We start from the raw sequence: 16,706 nt of genomic DNA, 5'->3' as shown, positions 1-16,706 counted from the left end.
TATCCTGATTTTCCACCAGTCCAACAGAAGCAGCAAAAATTTAAAACGGACATGAGTGATAAAATCAAAGAGGAAATAATGAAGCAATTGAGCGCCAATGTTGTCAGAGCTGTACGATACACCACCTAGGTGGCAAATGTTGTGCCCGTGCCAAAGAAAGATGGAAAAACTAGAGTCTGTGTTAACTACAGAGACCTGAACAAAGCAAGTCCGAAGGATAATTTTTCTTTGCCGAATATCCATATTCTTGTAGATAATTGCGCAAAGCATGAGATACAGTCGTTCGTGGATTGCTATGCTGGGTACCACCAGATTCTAATGGATGAGGGTGATGCAGAAAAGACCGCTTTCCCCACTCCATGGGGTACCTATTGTTACAGGGTCATGCCATTCGGTTTAAAGAATGCAGGGGCAACTTACATGAGGGCCATGACCACCGTTTTTCACGACATGATGCACAAAGAGATTGAAGTATATGTCGATGATGTCATCATAAAATCAAAGACACAGGCTGACCACGTGAATGATTTGAAAAAGTTCTTCAAACGGCTTCGAAGGTATGACCTTAAGCTCAATCCAGCCAAATGTGCGTTTGGGGTTCCATATGGGAAACACCTTGGTTTTATAGTCAGTCGGAGAGGCATCGAATTGGATCCATCTAAGATAAAGTCCATTCGAGATCTGCCACCCCCGAAGAACAAAAAGGAGGTCATGAGTTTCCTCGGAAGGTTGAACTACATCAGTAGGTTCATTGCTCAGCTCACAACCACGTGCGAGCCCATCTTTAAGTTGCTGAAAAAGGATGCTGCAATCAAGTGGACAGACGATTGCCAAAATGCTTTTGACAGGATCAAAGATTATCTATCAAAACCCCCTATACTGGTCCCACCTGAACCTGGTAGGCCTTTGTTTTTATATCTATCGGTGATGGATAATTCTTTTGGATGCGTTCTGGGGAAACATGATGCGACAGGCAAAAAGGAACAAGCAATATATTATTTGAGCAAGAAGTTCACAAATTATGAGGTTAAGTACACCCTTTTAGAAAGGACATGTTGTGCTTTGACTTGGGTCGCTCAGAAGTTGAGACATTATCTTTTGGCCTATACTACTTACCTCATATCCAGAATGGATCCTCTGAAGTATATTTTCCAAAAGCCAATGCCCACTGGCAGGCTCGCAAAATGGCAAATCCTGCTTACAGAGTTCGACATCGTCTATGTCACTCACACTGCAATGAAAGCACAAGCTTTGGCCGATCATTTGGCAGAGAATCCAGTTGATGATGAGTACAAGCCACTTACCACATACTTCCCAGACAAAGAGGTCAACTCAATAGAGGAAGTAGTTCCAGATGACAACCTTCTATGGAAAATGTATTTTGATGGAGCTGTCAATATCAAAGGAGTTGGGATCGGGGCAATACTCATCTCACCTATTGGATAGTATTACCCTGCAACAGCCCGAATTCGGTTCTTCTGTACCAATAATACGGCAGAATACGAAGTATGTATCATGGGTTTGAAAATGGCCCTCGATCTGGATGTGCATGAACTATTTGTTATGGGAGATTCTGACTTGCTTATTCGGCAAGCCCAAGGAGAATGGGAGACTCGAGACATCAAGTTTATTCCATACAGACAGTGTGTACAAGATTTGAGCAAAAGATTCAAATCCATCGAGTTCAGGTACATTCCCAGGTTTCACAACGAGCTAGCAGATGCTTTGGCTACTTTAGCCTCGATGCTCCCTTATCCGGAAACACCTATATCGATCCACTAGAAATCCAAGTTCGGAATCAACACGGTTACTGCAATACAATTGAGACAGAACCAGATGGTGAACCATGGTATCATGACATAAAACGATTCCTGAAAATGAGAGAATACCCAGAGCACGCTAAGGGAGATCAAAAAAGAACTATAAGGAGGCTCGCCAACGGTTTCTTCCTGAGTGGGGAAATTTTGTACAAAAGGACCCCAGATTTGAACTTGTTGAGATGCGTAGATACAACAGAAGCTGAGCGGATCATGAGTGAAGTACATTCGGGGGTATGCGGACCTCATATGAATGGATATGTTTTGGCGAAGAAGATTCTGCAGGCAGGGTGTTATTGGCTTACAATAGAGCGAGATTGCTTCAGTTTTGTTCGCAAGTGTCGCCAATGCCAGATTCATGGTGACCTGATTCACTCGCCACCTTCAGAGTTGCATCCCATGTCCTCTCCTTGGCCTTTCGTTGCTTGGGGAATGTATGTTATTGGGCCAATTGAGCCAAAGGCTTCAAATGGGCATAGATTCATTTTGGTTGCAATTTATTACTTCACCAAGTGGGTGGAAGCCGTCACTTTCAAAGCAGTCACCAAGAAAGCAGTGTTAGACTTTGTCCATTCCAACATCATCTGCCGCTTTGGTATCCCAAATACCATTATCACTGACAATGCAGCCAATCTCAATAGTCATTTGATGAAGGAAGTATGCGAGCAATTTAAAATTATGCATCGCCATTCTACCCCTTACCGGCCAAAAGCCAATGGAGCCGTTGAAGCGGCGAACAAGAACATCAAGAAGATTCTTAGGAAAATGGTCCAAGGCTCGAGACAATGGCATGAAAAGTTGCCTTTTGCTCTTCTGGGATACCGCACGACTGCTCGCACATCGGTTGGTGCAACTCCTTATCTGTTGGTATATGGGACAGAAGCTGTAATACCGGTTGAAGTCGAAATTCCCTCTCTTCGGATCATTGTGGAGTCGGAGATTAAAGATGTAGAATGGGTAAAGACCCGATTAGAACAACTAATGTTGATTGATGAGAAACGGCTAGCAGCAGTGTGCTTTGGCCAGTTATACCAGCAAAGAATGGCACGCGCTTACAACAAGAAAGTGTGTCCAAGGTACTTCGAGGTAGGCCAACTCGTCCTGAAATGCGTTCTTCCACACCAAGTAGAAGCTAAAGGAAAGTTCTCCCCAAACTGGAAAGGACCCTACATCATCAAGAAAGTGTTACCAAAAGGGGCCTTGCACTTAGTAGATGAAGAAGGACGGGTACCAGATATGACTATTAATGCAGATGCAGTCAAAAGATATTATCTGTGATATATACCCACTGTGGAACTTTCGTGCATGATTTTCTTAGATCGAGATGACGAAGGCTACCATTGCTCGCTAGTCCAAGAAAGTGTCACCCTTTTGTTACCCCTTTTTAAGTTGTATTTCTCTTCTTCCTTTGTTTTCCACTTTTTGGAACATGTGTACTTAAAAAATAAAAAATAAAAGAGCAAATTTTCTGAGTCATTGAACTACGTCCGACCTGATTCCGAAAGGATACGTAGGCAGCCTTACCCTGGGTTCGGTCCCATTGCAACAAAAATCCATATTCCCAATACTCCAAAACTGGGGCAGAAGTTTGTTTTTATCTTACGGTTTTTCCTGTAGAAACAGTTCCAAAGGTTGTAATTCAATTCAAGGTTCCTTTCGACTTTTCCTATTAAGAACTTCTGATCGATCTTTGAGAATACTTGAAGTCCACATGCCAGGGGCATCAGCCAACCTTTCGCGTGTCGTATCTTAGTGAAAAAAAAAAGAAAGAAAGAAAGAAAGAAAAAGAAATGAGAGAGTCTTATCGGTGAAAACCCGTATGGGCACTGTAAGGCGATGGTGATTAGAGAAATGAGAGAGGTCAGTTAGCGAAAACCTGCAAAGGGCGCTACTAGCCGGATGAGAGTCTTCCATGCTCCGGTATGAGCACAACTAAGACAGTTTCAAGATTGAACATTTGCGACATATTTTGAGAATTAGACAGCTCAGACAGATCAGGCGTCCAGTCCAAAATGCATGTCATGATTCATTGAAGTCGGCACATATCTCCAGATAAGTCTCCTTATTTCTCTCCCCGAAAGGGACACCTTTTATTTAGACACAATTCCTTTTTCATTTCCAATTGCTCTTCTATTCTTTTCCATAATTTTTCTTAGATTCTCTTTCGGTCTAATCTCGCATCAAAAGCAAAGCAAAAATGGCTGCCAACTGGCTATAGTTTCCCCGTAATACCAAGCATAATTTGGAGCATATACGGCATTGACAAAGGCAGGAATCCATATGTGATCCCTTTTGATAAGGCGGACAAAGTGTCTCAAAGAAACTGAAAAGGTCGCTTAAGCAAGACTTGCTTCATGGGAAAAGTTGATAAGCACTACAGACAAACATTGGTTCTAGGTGAAAGACAACTAAGTTTGATTTTAAAAGAAAATTGCTTTGCCTTAGGGACAAGGATTAGCGGTACCATGGACATCCGGGTATGAAACAACCAGGGGCAACGTCAGAAAGATAATGTCTCTAGAAAGCGATATAGAGTATTCGGGAACCTCGGTATCACACTGACAAAATTAGTTCTTCGACAGCGGAGGGGTGAATTCAAACTACTAAGGGCATCAAGGCCACAAACCGACCACCACTTTAAAAAACTCACAAATTTTTCTTTGTTTGAAGCAGGATCAAAGCAGTGCAGAATGGCGATTTTCGAAGGGCGAATGTCACCAAAGGTAAGTTTTCTCGAAATCTCAACTTTCCTTTATTTGCAGCATGCATCACTACTGTTCATACCTCCCATTTTTGTAGCTTAACCCAGGTAGAACCATTTTGCCTAGGGGGATCCAGCTCATAGTTCCGGGTAGAAGTACTCTTCGCTCAGGATGTTTTTCGTAGCTTAACTCGGGTAGAACTATTTTGCCTAGGGGGATCCAGCTCATAGTTTCGGGTAGAAGTACTTTTCGCTCAGGATGTTTTACGTAGCTTAACTCAGGTAGAACCATTTCGCCTAGAGAGATCCCGCTCATAATTCCGGATAGAAGTACTCTTCGCTCAGGATGTTTTACGTAGCTTAACTCGGGTAGAACCATTTTGCCTAGGGGGATCCAGCTCATAGTTTCGGGTAGAAGTACTTTTTGCTCAGGATGTTTTACGTAGCTTAACTCAGGTAGAACCATTTCGCCTAGAGGGATCCCGCTCATAGTTCCGAGTAGAAGTACTATTCGCTCAGGTTGCTTTTCGTAGCTTAACCTAGGTAGAACCTTTTTGCCTAAGGGGATCTAGCTTATATTTCCGGGTAGAAGTACTCTTTGCCCAGGCTTGCTTTTCGTCGCTTAACCCAGGTAGAACTTTTTCGCCTAGGGGGATCCAGCACATAGTTCCGGGTAGAAGTACTCTTCGCTCAGGCTGTTTTTTGTAGCTTAACCCTGGTAGAACATTTTCGCTTAGGGGGATCCAGCTCATATTTCCGGGTAGAAGTACTCTTCGCCCAGGTTTGCTTTTCGTCGTTTAACATAGGTAGAACTTTTTCGCCTAGGGGGATCCAGCACATAGTTCCGGGTAGAAGTACTCTTCGCTCAGGTTATTTTTTGTAGCTTAACCCAGGTAGAATATTTTCGCTTAGGGGGATCCAGCTCATATTTCCGGGTAGAAGTACTCTTCGCCCAGGTTTGCTTTTTGTCGTTTAACACAGGTAGAACTTTTTTACCAAGGGGATTCAACATTCTTTTTCTCAGTAATACAGGGCACCAACCCCCTGGTTACATTTCCTTTTCAGTAATACAGGGCACCAACCCCTGGTTACATTTTTTTTTTAGTAATACAGGGCGCCAACCCCTAGTTACATTTCCTTTTTAGTAATACAGGGTGCTAACCCCTGGTTACATTTTCTTTTTAGTAATACAGGGCGCCAATCCCTGGTTACATTTGCTTTTCAGTAATACAGGGCGCCAACCCCTAGTTACATTTCCTTCTCAGTACTACAGGGCACCAACCCCTGGTTATATTCCCTTTTCAGTAATACAGGGCGCCATCCCCTGATTACATTTCCTTACCAATATAGGGTACACCAATCCCTGATCTCCTTACTTCCTTACTAGTATAGGGTACACCAATCCTTTGTTGTGTTCTCCAATATAGGATACTTTATTCCCTAGTTGATTTGAGCTTAAATGCATGGTACACCACTCCCTGATATCATTGCCAATATAGGGTATCCCATTCCCTTTCCATATTTTCCCGACATAAGGTACACCAATACTTAGTTGAGACATTCTTTTGGGATCATGACCTTTTCAGGGTACACCATTCCTGTTCTTTTATTTCTTTCAATAAAGTAGTTTAGAATTTTTGTTACAATAACTCACAAAATTTTCCTAGTGAAAACTGGGGCAGAAAAATTTCGTTTGTTTGTTTGTTGTGATGTCTGAGCAGGTTTTACTGCGAGGCACAGTGTTCGAGATGAACAAAAGAAAAAGTCTCAATCCAGAATAAAGAAAAGAAAAGGAAAAGAAGTGAATCCAAATGTAGAAGCAGATGGAAAGGATATGGACTACTCAAGACATGACTGGAGTTACGAGCTTCACATTTCCCGTCTTGCTCAGAAGAAGCCGTAGAAGAATGAACTAGCACCTACAGCTAGCAAGCATCAAGGTTCAGATCAGAGTCTGCATGAACAACCAGTCAAGACTCAAGATCAAGGTTCAGAAGTCTTATAGATAGGAATTTTGTAACTCATAGTTGATAGGCTTGTTTAATTTCTTTTAATTTTGATGTAATAGCAAGACCACAGACCGGAGGATCGACGGAACCTAGCTCGACTTTTGAACTCATCACTCCATCATTTTTCTTAAACTACACGCGACCTGATTCCCTTATAACCCGGAATATGTAGGCTGTCCAAAACCAGGACTCGGTTGCACATTTTTCTTTAATTTTCTTCCTCTTTTGAATATCGATATGGTCAAAACTTAGTCACACGGCTCACTTTATCTTTGCCTGAAAACTTTTAATGTTTCCAAGCAAAGAGGGGCATGTTGTGAGCACCTAATTTTTTATCGTGTTTGAATATTTCCCGCTCCCATCTTCCCACGCGTGTCCCCACTCTTTGTCCCCCACGCGTGTCCCCACTTTACCTTGTCCCCCACGTGTGTCCCCACTTTACCTTGTCCCCTGCGCGTGTCCCCACTCTACCTTGTCCCCCATACTTGTCCCCTCCCCACCATACCTTGTCCCCCCATGTTTGTCCCCTCCACAATTTGCTCCCTACTCCTCTCCTCATTGTTCCCCACTCTTTGTCCCCCCATGATTGTCCCCTAACCTCATGCCTAAAATCAGCCAAAACAAAAGCCAACAACCACCCCAAAAAACGAGGTAAAAAAAAAAAAAAAAAAAGTCAGCAAAACATTCCAGCCAAAAACTCCATAAAAGCATGTTAAAAATGAATCCAAAGGGAGGAGGCATAATAACCAGCAGCTCCAAAAAATCAGCCACAGTAGCTCAAAAAAAAATGCCAATAAACCCGACAAAATACTGTCCAAAACCAAAAAAAAAAAAAACACCTCTGTCGAAATGACCCCTTTTACGCTCGAAACGATGGTCTATATAGATTTCGTCCGGGTCTTGATTCGAGTTTGTCATTGAGGTTTTGGCCGTTTGGTTCTGTTCCGTTGGAAGGTCCTTGTTTTGGTCGAATTTTGGTTTCCAATTTTCTTGTATTTTTGCCTCACCAAAGGTTCTCCAATATAAAAGGAAGTTCTCAGCGGTAAGGTCCACTCTTTGCACTTATATTATCTCAATTTGATTTTGCTAGCATAGTGAATGATATTGATTATTGTTGCTCCTCGGTGTTATTTTATCCTTGTTCGTCATCTTAGCATAGTGGATGAATTCATGCTAATCTTTTGCTGCTTTGAATTAAGTCATGTGCTTGATACAATTGTTAGATTAATGTATTGGCTTATTTTTTATTTATTTATGTAAAAATATGGCAGTATGCTTTCCATCTATTAAAGTGCAATCCAAATTGTATGGTAGGAATTTAGAGGCTAGAAGTAATTAATGGGCTCAAATAATGGATTCATACTGGCCATTTCATAAATGAGAGAGGCCACTTAAATCCAAACTCGCAAGGGTCACATGCTGACGATAGAGATGTATCATCGATAATTCAACTCTTGCCAAAAGTGAGACGTCTAATTCAAAAGAAGTGAGTCTACTTGCACCTGTTAGTTTAGATGCCTCGTCCATTAGTACTGTCGTTGTTGCAATTGATAATGAGAGAATAAGTCAGAGAAGGATTGTTTGCTAAAAAGAGAGTAAGAATGAGAAAGTCAAGGAAATATCGTGACTATGGGTACGGTTTCCGTAGCATAGTCATGATACGTAATCACTAATTCGAGTGTGTGTTTCACGTGACTCAACCCTAACTTCAAATAATAAAATAAACATGTTGTAAAACGCGCGTGCATTTCACGTGGCGCTATTCGCAATGCGCACAAAAAAAATAAACGAGTGCGCGACATCGCAACTTGTTCAAACAAATTTCATAAATAATAAAACGGTATAAAAGAGATAATGTATAAAAGGTTCTAAAACATGTAATAACTCAAATATTCAAGCCAAGTTTAACTCAATAAAGCGACCGTGCTAGAACCACGGGACTCGGGGAATGCCTTGCACCTTCTCCCCGGTCAACATAATTCCTTACCCGGACTTTGTTTTCGCAGACCGATAATAATAGAGTCAAACCTTCCTTTGACTAGGGATTCAAATAAAAGGTGATTTGGAACACCTCAAAACTCAATTCCAAGTGGCGACTCTGTAAGTAAAATAATCCCTACTCAAGTTTGTCACTTTAATTGAAAAAACTCCTTAACCCATAATCCATAACATATATCTTTTGGGGGCATAAAAGGGGTATGACAATAAATATGCCATAATACGTAGGTGGAAACCTTGGATTCCCAGCATAGGCGGATCCGGGATTTTGGTAGGATGGGTGCACTATTAAGAAGATGTAAATTCAGAATATAAATTTTAAGGGTTCAACCTTTAGTTCTTACGATTGCGTACCCATTGCATTGGAATTATAAGTTCAAATTTTTATTTTTTAAAATAGTAATTTTCTTACATCTATATCTATTTTCCATGTTAAAAATATTGAGATCAGTTGAACCCATTGACTATATGCCAGCATACACTGCTACTAGTTATAATATACACATTTTATTTAATCATATAAGATTTTACGGTGACAAAAGAAGAATAGGAATTTCAATGTGTGAAAATTTTAAAAGAATTAACCAAACAAAAAAAGAAATAAAAGGAAAAAGTACTTAATTAATACGCAAAAAATAACACGAGACACGCCTATCTCCCATGTGCGTCTACTTCTAGAAAAAAAAGGAAAAAACAACAAGATTGACATAAGATTTGAACTCACAACTTCACCTAGAGAGGTAAACTCAATAACTATCACATCATATAATACTTTGAGAATGAGTGCACACATATATATTTAAATATTTTTTGAAAAAATATAACATTACTATACATGATTTATGGCGGAAAACATGGGTTCACGTGCCCCATGGACCCCAGATACGCCCCAGGCAAATACTACGAAGAGGGTTTTGACTTTGTTTTCGGAGTTAAATTCATAGTACTACTTTAATTCATAAGATCTATGGGCAGATTCTCAAACGTCAACATTTGAATTATACACAATAAAGATTGGGGAATCTTTGATCTACTAGGTGGAAAATTATCCTCCATTAAAATCCTTTTTACTGTGCTGTTGATCTCTTGTAGCTCTTAAAAGCAAGTGGTTGCGATTACATGTATGAATTAAAACTAGTGAAATTTTACATAAGAAATATCATTAAATTTTAAAAAAGAAAAATAATGACATATAGTGGATGAGAGAGATAATATTTGTAAATTAATATGGATATAAAAGATAATTCTACATACTGATAAATCATATATTTAGCATTTTAATTTGAATTAGATTCTAGGTAACTGCATTTTTTCCTGATTTTCTTTTTAAAAGGAAATAAAAGAGAAAGGATTTTTAAGAAAAAAATTTCACTTACATATATTATAATTAATGAGGAGGAAGTGAGAGGTTAATACATGACTCTTTTAAGTACAATTATATGTTAGAGGTATGTAAATAGATAATTTTTTCATTAGATAATAAAACATCGGCTTTGATAAAATTTCTCCTATTCAAATAAAAGAAATATGAAATAAAAGTAAAGAAACTAATAACGAAAATAAAACAAAACAAAACAAAAGAAATATGTGAAAATTACTGCGTATTCTTTTGTCTATTCCTTCTCGTTATGCCCTTTTTAGCCTTCATCTTTGCCTTTTCTTTAATTTTCTATTCATTAGTTTCCCTCTCATATTCTCCATTCCAAGGAGAACAAAGTACTTCACTTCAGAATACTTGCTCAATTATTTGTATCCTATCAGCAAAATAAAAAAGTTTTTTTGGTCTTACAAATAATAGGCAATTTAAAGAAGAAAATCAAAACATAACTTTCAAAAAGAAAGATAATTATCACAATACTTCAAAAAGAATCAAAAGTTACAAAGTAAACCAAATACTTTATTTTATTTTGTCGTACATATAATACATGATCCAATCATACGAATAAAATGAAACATAATTTACTACTTACTTTATAAAAATCACAAGTAGAAATGACGTAATTTCTATTATACAAGAAACAAACATGCCGATGGCTCAACAAAGAAGAACTTGTGCCTTCTCTGTGACTTTTAGCTATAACATTTTTTACTGACTAAAAGAAATAAGAAGTGTTAGCAAAATATCCAATGAAGGGCGTATTTCAATGTTTAAAATTTATCCCTTTTACACAATGAGCTGTTATTGGTTAGTAGTTAGCAGACTTCCAATAAAGTTTAACTCATAAGTAATTAATTTGAGTCTAAACGAAAATACAAACTTGCGACAATCAAAAGTTCATAGAAAATAAAGCGAAAGAGAACATACGAGAAAGTAAATAGAGAAGAAAAAGATACAACTTGAGACCTTAATCTTAAGAAAATAGAAGGAAATAGGAATGCAAAATCAGTGTATAATTTTTCGAGTTCTTGACGACACCCCCTCCCGCAGTATCGATCATTATTAAAGAGCCTTCATCCTCAAGCCAAACTAAAACATGAATCGAATACTGCAGTAAATATGACAGCATTACTATTTCAGGTAAAGAATAAAAAAGGGTAGTCTTGGGTAGGGTTCTCATGAAATAAAGTTATGAATTTATATAAGAAAAAATAGATGAATACCATAAGGTATTTTAATTTTTAAATTAAATATTTGGGGGTTATGAATATGAAAAACATAGGAGTTATGAATATTATTAAGAGTAGAAGTTAAGGTAGTATGAGTTATGAAAATAAAATTTTAAATTTTAAAGTAAATAAAGGACAACAAAGATAAATAGAAATGGTATTCAAGTGCTAAAGCTATGTAAGCTTTGTTCTAGAAAACTACTACATGGGTTCTTTATTACTCATTTACTCCATTGTGTTAAATAGATTAAATGAGAGAAATGAAGGGGAAGATTAAAAAAAAAGAGATAAATTATCATAAACTTACACATTAAATATTTGGAGGTTATGAATATGAAAGGGATTGGAGTTATTGAGACTATTAAAAGTATAGGCTATGAAGATAAAGAGTTGTGAGTTATGAAAATATTTTTTTTATTTTTAATATAAAATAAATAGAAAGAACGATGAAAAATCCCCCCAAAAGGAGAAAAAAAGATAAATATGTTTTTTGGCTTAAGAAAGGTGACGTTAACTTTTATTTATTTAATTATGTATTCGACAATAATTTACTTATGCTTATGATGAGGACACGAGTTGGAGATTTAATTTTGAAGTCCCATTTTGCGAGCCAACGTTCACTTCACATTGGAGCACAGACCCTAGGGCCGCTTATCAGGCGGTTATTTACTCTTAACGGTTCAGTTTATCGGTTATCAACTTTTAAATATATTAATTTGCTAGTCACCCGATAAGATATCAGGTGAATTGGTATATCGATTTAGCTATTATCGGGCGGTTTATCGGCCTAGTTGTCCTTCCAACCTGCTGTATCTATATCAACAGCCTGCCCAAGAATCTCATTTTCAGAGGCATACTGGTTATGAGTCCAATCATCGAATATTCTACCTTTATCTAAAAGTCTGCATTTTTGACAATTTATCTTTTTTTGTCCTGCAGCTTAGGCAGTACCCAACTGTTGAGCAAATGCCGCCGCCTTATTTGCCATCTCCAGTAACTATCACCAATTGACAAATTACAATTGAACATTTATAAGCTGAGACACTTGAGCGACAAGCTAGAGTTTGAAATGTATTAAGTGGTTGACAATGAAATAGTTCCCGGTGAAACAAGGCATAAATGCGCACAGAGCATACAAGTACATACACACAAATGCACATAGTATATATCAGTAAGCATTAAGAGATAGAAACGAGCTATCTCCATCATAATTCAATTGCCAGTAAGAGACGAGATTTTCAAATCAATAATCCGTTGATAGGAAAAGAACTATGGAAGGGAATTTTATTATTTAATATACATATATATATAAGATATATATATATATATATATATATATATATATATATATATATATATATATATATATATATATAAAACAGGATAACGGTTTATCCGATAAGAAAATTGAATAATCCGCCCCCAAACCGATAAGCCGTTAATAATAAAATTTTAATCTATTTCACATCCGTTAAACCGATAACCCGATACCAACAAGCTACTAAGCCATTTTTGCGATTCGGTTTTCGATTTCAGTTCGATTTTGGACACCCCTCCCCACCAACGCCGTGTACAGTTCTTTGTAATATCAAGTCTAAAAATGATATCATGTCAGTCAGATAGTTCATTACTTCCTCGTAAAGTGAAATTTTCTTCTTACTAATATTGTCCCATAAAAAAGAAAATAAATGAGAAATACAAAACTTTTAATTCCTTTTTACCCAAAGAAGGTTCAACCGATAAATAAATTTCTTGAAGTCTTTCATAAGCTATATTGCTCAGGAGGAGAAACTCTATTTTCTTCTCAAATTAGCAAATAGTTTTTCATGTTGTTGATGTCTGCATATTATTTTTCCTTCCTCCAAATATGTTTAAAAGGGGCATTGTTGGTTTCAAACGAATATTTACAATCTTCAATAATAACTCTAAAAAGTTGCTATTGTATATCCTCTTCGATAAACTGGACTGGACAGCAAATAGACATCAAGTAGGAACTCGATTGTTTTAGTGAAACAATTAAATGACAATTGAATTGTTTCTTTCGTTATCTTAAAAAGATAATACGAAAATCACATTCTCCGTCTCAGTAAAACTTACTAGTAGCAGCACAAAAATAAATTAGTCAAACCATTAAAATTTGGTACATTAAGTAGGTGTTGGGACTTACAAATTATAATTTTTAGAAAAATAGTTGTATTTGGAGTTAAGTTAAAAAATAATATTTAGAACTCGAAATTATGTTAGACAGTATTTCATATGAAAAAATATTACAGTTTTATCGGTTGAAAAAAAAATTTTTTCTCGAAAATTTGAAAAAAACTGGTCAAAACTACTTTTGGGTTTTTAAAAAATATATTTTTGATTTTTTTTCAAAAACTTTTCAAATTTCATGGAAAAACACACTTTAAAAAAAACAAACAATCGAAAAAAGAAAAAATTATGGACAAACGGGTCCTAACCATCTTGGAATATTTTCATTTTTTTTTGGGGTCCGAAATGATCTTTATTAATTTCCCAAATTAAACATTGAACTCTCTCTCTCTCCATTTCTGAGAAACAGGGGGGTCTCGCTGAATTGGGGAAGAAATTGAAGACCCGATTTTAACCCCCTATCCGACCCGTTTCTCTGCAAAATCACCCGGTCTCCGTTACATGATGCCCTAGTTCTTGGGGGCATCATCATCTGTACAGTTCCTTTTTTTGATTTCAACATTTTGGGACCATACCATTTTGGGGCCCATTTCGTTGATTCCTCATTATCAGAAACAATAGCTGAAAAACCCCGTACTAGTACAAGTCTTTGCAATTTTCCGGACCCTAATTCGTTATATGCCCGATTGTTAAAGCTCCGATTTTTTTGGTAAAAGAGTTGATTGGAATGAAACAGGTCAAATGAAGCAAAGTGGGTATTGAAGATTCATATAGTTGACCCGAATTAGCTTTAAATGGATCCCTCATTGTTGATCTTAACGTTGGGTTTCTGCCTTTGTTTCCTTATTCTTGCCGTACAATCAAGTCCTTCGCCTCCTCCTTCTCCGTCTCAGCAATCTCGACCGCCGCTGCCATCTGCTCCCTTATCACCACCACCACCACCATCACCACGGCCTCCTCCAACACCCCACCAAAGTCGCCGTCCTCCACCACCTCCAAAAAAGACTATCTCCGACAGTAAAAACTCTAACCACGGTAAAAACCACCACCATAAATCTAACGGGAAATTGCATCCACCTATAAAGCAAAAGAAGTTAAATTGGGGGAAGAAATTGGGGTTCATGTTTGCAGGAGTTACTGCGATATTGCAAGTGTGTGTGCTGGCGTTCTTGATAATCAAGAGAAGGCAGCTGTTAAAGGCTGATAGTAGTAGATTTTGAAGGGACATTTGTATATGGATGTGTATATCAGCTCCCATTTCTTTTAGTTATATGATTCTCTTTTGGCGGCGGAGCATGTTAATTGCAGTTAGCCTTATTGATTCAGATTTTTAACACGGCATCAATGGAGTAGAAGGATTAAGGATACAGCTGAAATGTTGGTTTCTGCATTTGCGTTGGTCGCTCCTGTAAATTGGTAATTTTTTATCCGCATTCATTATCAATTTTTCGTTTTTTCCCAGATTTTCTCAGTGTTCTTCAATTTCTGTTTTTAATATTTCGTTTTTCTTTTTAATGAATGAGTAGCATGCATAACTCTTGAGGGTAACCTTGGCGTAACTGGTAAAGTTGCTGAACTGGTAAAGTTGCTGACATGTTACGGTGGAAACAGCCTGTTGCAAAAATGCAGGTAAGGCCCTTGTGGCCCGGGCCTTCCCCGGACCATAGCGGGAGCTTAGTGCACCGGGTTGCCCCTAATGTATGATTCCTATGAATGATTTAGAACTCATTGAGATTCTTATGTATAACACGATTTTGAAATCTATTTTCTCTGTAATTATGCTGTTGCTTTTGATGAGCTTTTATGCAAAGGGAGTGTAGGAGATAATTGAATATTTTAGTAGTCTGAAGCTACAAACAGCTTTTGTCAAAAGTCATCTATGATGAGTCCTTTTTTGCTGAAGTATTTTGCATATGTTTGTTATGAGGGTTGGTCTCATCTTTAGCAGAAATGTACTGTACTACTGTAAAGTTGTATCCTTTAATCATGGTAGTACAACAACAACAACAACAAACCCAGTATAATCCCACAAGTGGGATCTGTAGATGGTAATGTGTATACAAACCTTACCCCTACCTTATGAAGATAGACATACTGTTTCCGATAAACCCTCGGCTCAAGGACCATTATCCATGATAGTGAACTATAAAAATGCAGCTTTTACAGTGCGTGTTTAGGTGGACTAGTTTAGCTTTGAGAAATACATATCTAGGTGCCAGATTAGGATAGCCTTTATTTCTTGTTGCAGGAATGTGAAAGAATCAGTTTGAAGTTCTCAACTAGGATAATCTATTGGTTACATTATATCTTTCAAACATGAAGTATCCTATACCCAGCATAATTTAATTAAGAGATAGAAAGGATCCGAGGTGAAAATTCATGGTACAACTTGAATTAACTCTCTTTTATGTCTCCTACCAAAAACAAAAAACTCTCTTTTATGTCCTTATCAAAAAAATAAAACTCTTTTATGTCAAAAAGGTTCCACCTTTTCTTAGAAACTAACTAAAGTAAGGTTTAATGTAGATAATGGAGACTTTTCTAAAACAATTACTCATATTTAATATGACTTGTCCAAACGAGCTCGCACATATCTCGACTAATCCACCTAACAACCTTCTACATCCCAGAGAATGGGGCATAGATAGATATTCCTTAAACTTCAATTGATGTAAAACTAATTTCTTGACAACAGGAGTTGCTTGGTTTTTCCTTGAATTAATTTGCTGTTGGCTGCTGCTAATATGTGATTTGATGTTCTGTCTAACAGCAAAAATATCTTTGTTACTTGTGGTTTCTTGTTGTGTTTCTCTAGGAATGCTAACTCATGACTGTTGTTTTTGGTATTGTAGGTCTCAAATGAAAGGATTAAAGATGATATCTTGCCTTTTTGTCAATTTTAAGGAACTGGCTTCGATTTGTTTTGGAGACATAATGTTGTCTGGTGAGAAAAGAATGCTGTAGGGAAACGAGCATAACTATTGCTGGAGGCATGACCTGTCATCATCAAAGCTGAAATATGATTTCTAATGTATAGGTTAAACACCACAAAACTATTTAATTGTTGGTATAATCTAACTGTTGTACATGATACGAAAATTTAAACACGGTCAAACATGTATCTCTATCTTAATGTGCTTTAATGTGTTACTTATAACATATAGACCTAAAAACAGATAACATGGAATGTGCAAAAACATGAGTTGCTAGCTAGGACCACTAAAAAGATGTTATCTTTAGTCTGAAATATGTTTCTATTCGACATGATACATATTTCGTATTTGGTCTGAGCATGTTTATTTTTGGCATGATAATACGAGGGATTGTCATTTTCCCTTTCCTTTTGTGCATGGAGGTTAATGAGAGCACCTGATTTTTTTCTTTTGGTAACTCTAAACGAGTTATATACAATTTATTCTATAC

General features: G+C 37.3%; 1 long non-coding RNA gene and 1 pseudogene across 1 annotated transcript; both read left to right on the top strand.

The window, feature by feature from the left end:
• Positions 1-1,515: 1,515 nt before the first annotated feature.
• Positions 1,516-12,143, top strand: LOC138894745 (uncharacterized; annotated as a pseudogene).
• Positions 12,144-13,646: 1,503 nt separating this feature from the next.
• LOC104105796 (uncharacterized) lies at positions 13,647-16,463 on the top strand. Its single transcript, XR_688440.4, has 3 exons — positions 13,647-14,699; positions 14,810-14,912; positions 16,136-16,463. It is a non-coding gene; the product is annotated as an uncharacterized lncRNA (long non-coding RNA).
• The last annotated feature ends 243 nt before the right edge of the window (positions 16,464-16,706 follow it).

The sequence above is a fragment of the Nicotiana tomentosiformis genome, chromosome 6 (genome assembly GCF_000390325.3).
Source record: "Nicotiana tomentosiformis chromosome 6, ASM39032v3, whole genome shotgun sequence".
Lineage (NCBI taxonomy): Eukaryota > Viridiplantae > Streptophyta > Magnoliopsida > Solanales > Solanaceae > Nicotiana > Nicotiana tomentosiformis.
Note: the sequence above shows the minus strand (reverse complement) of the source record. Positions and strands in the feature narration are given on the sequence as shown.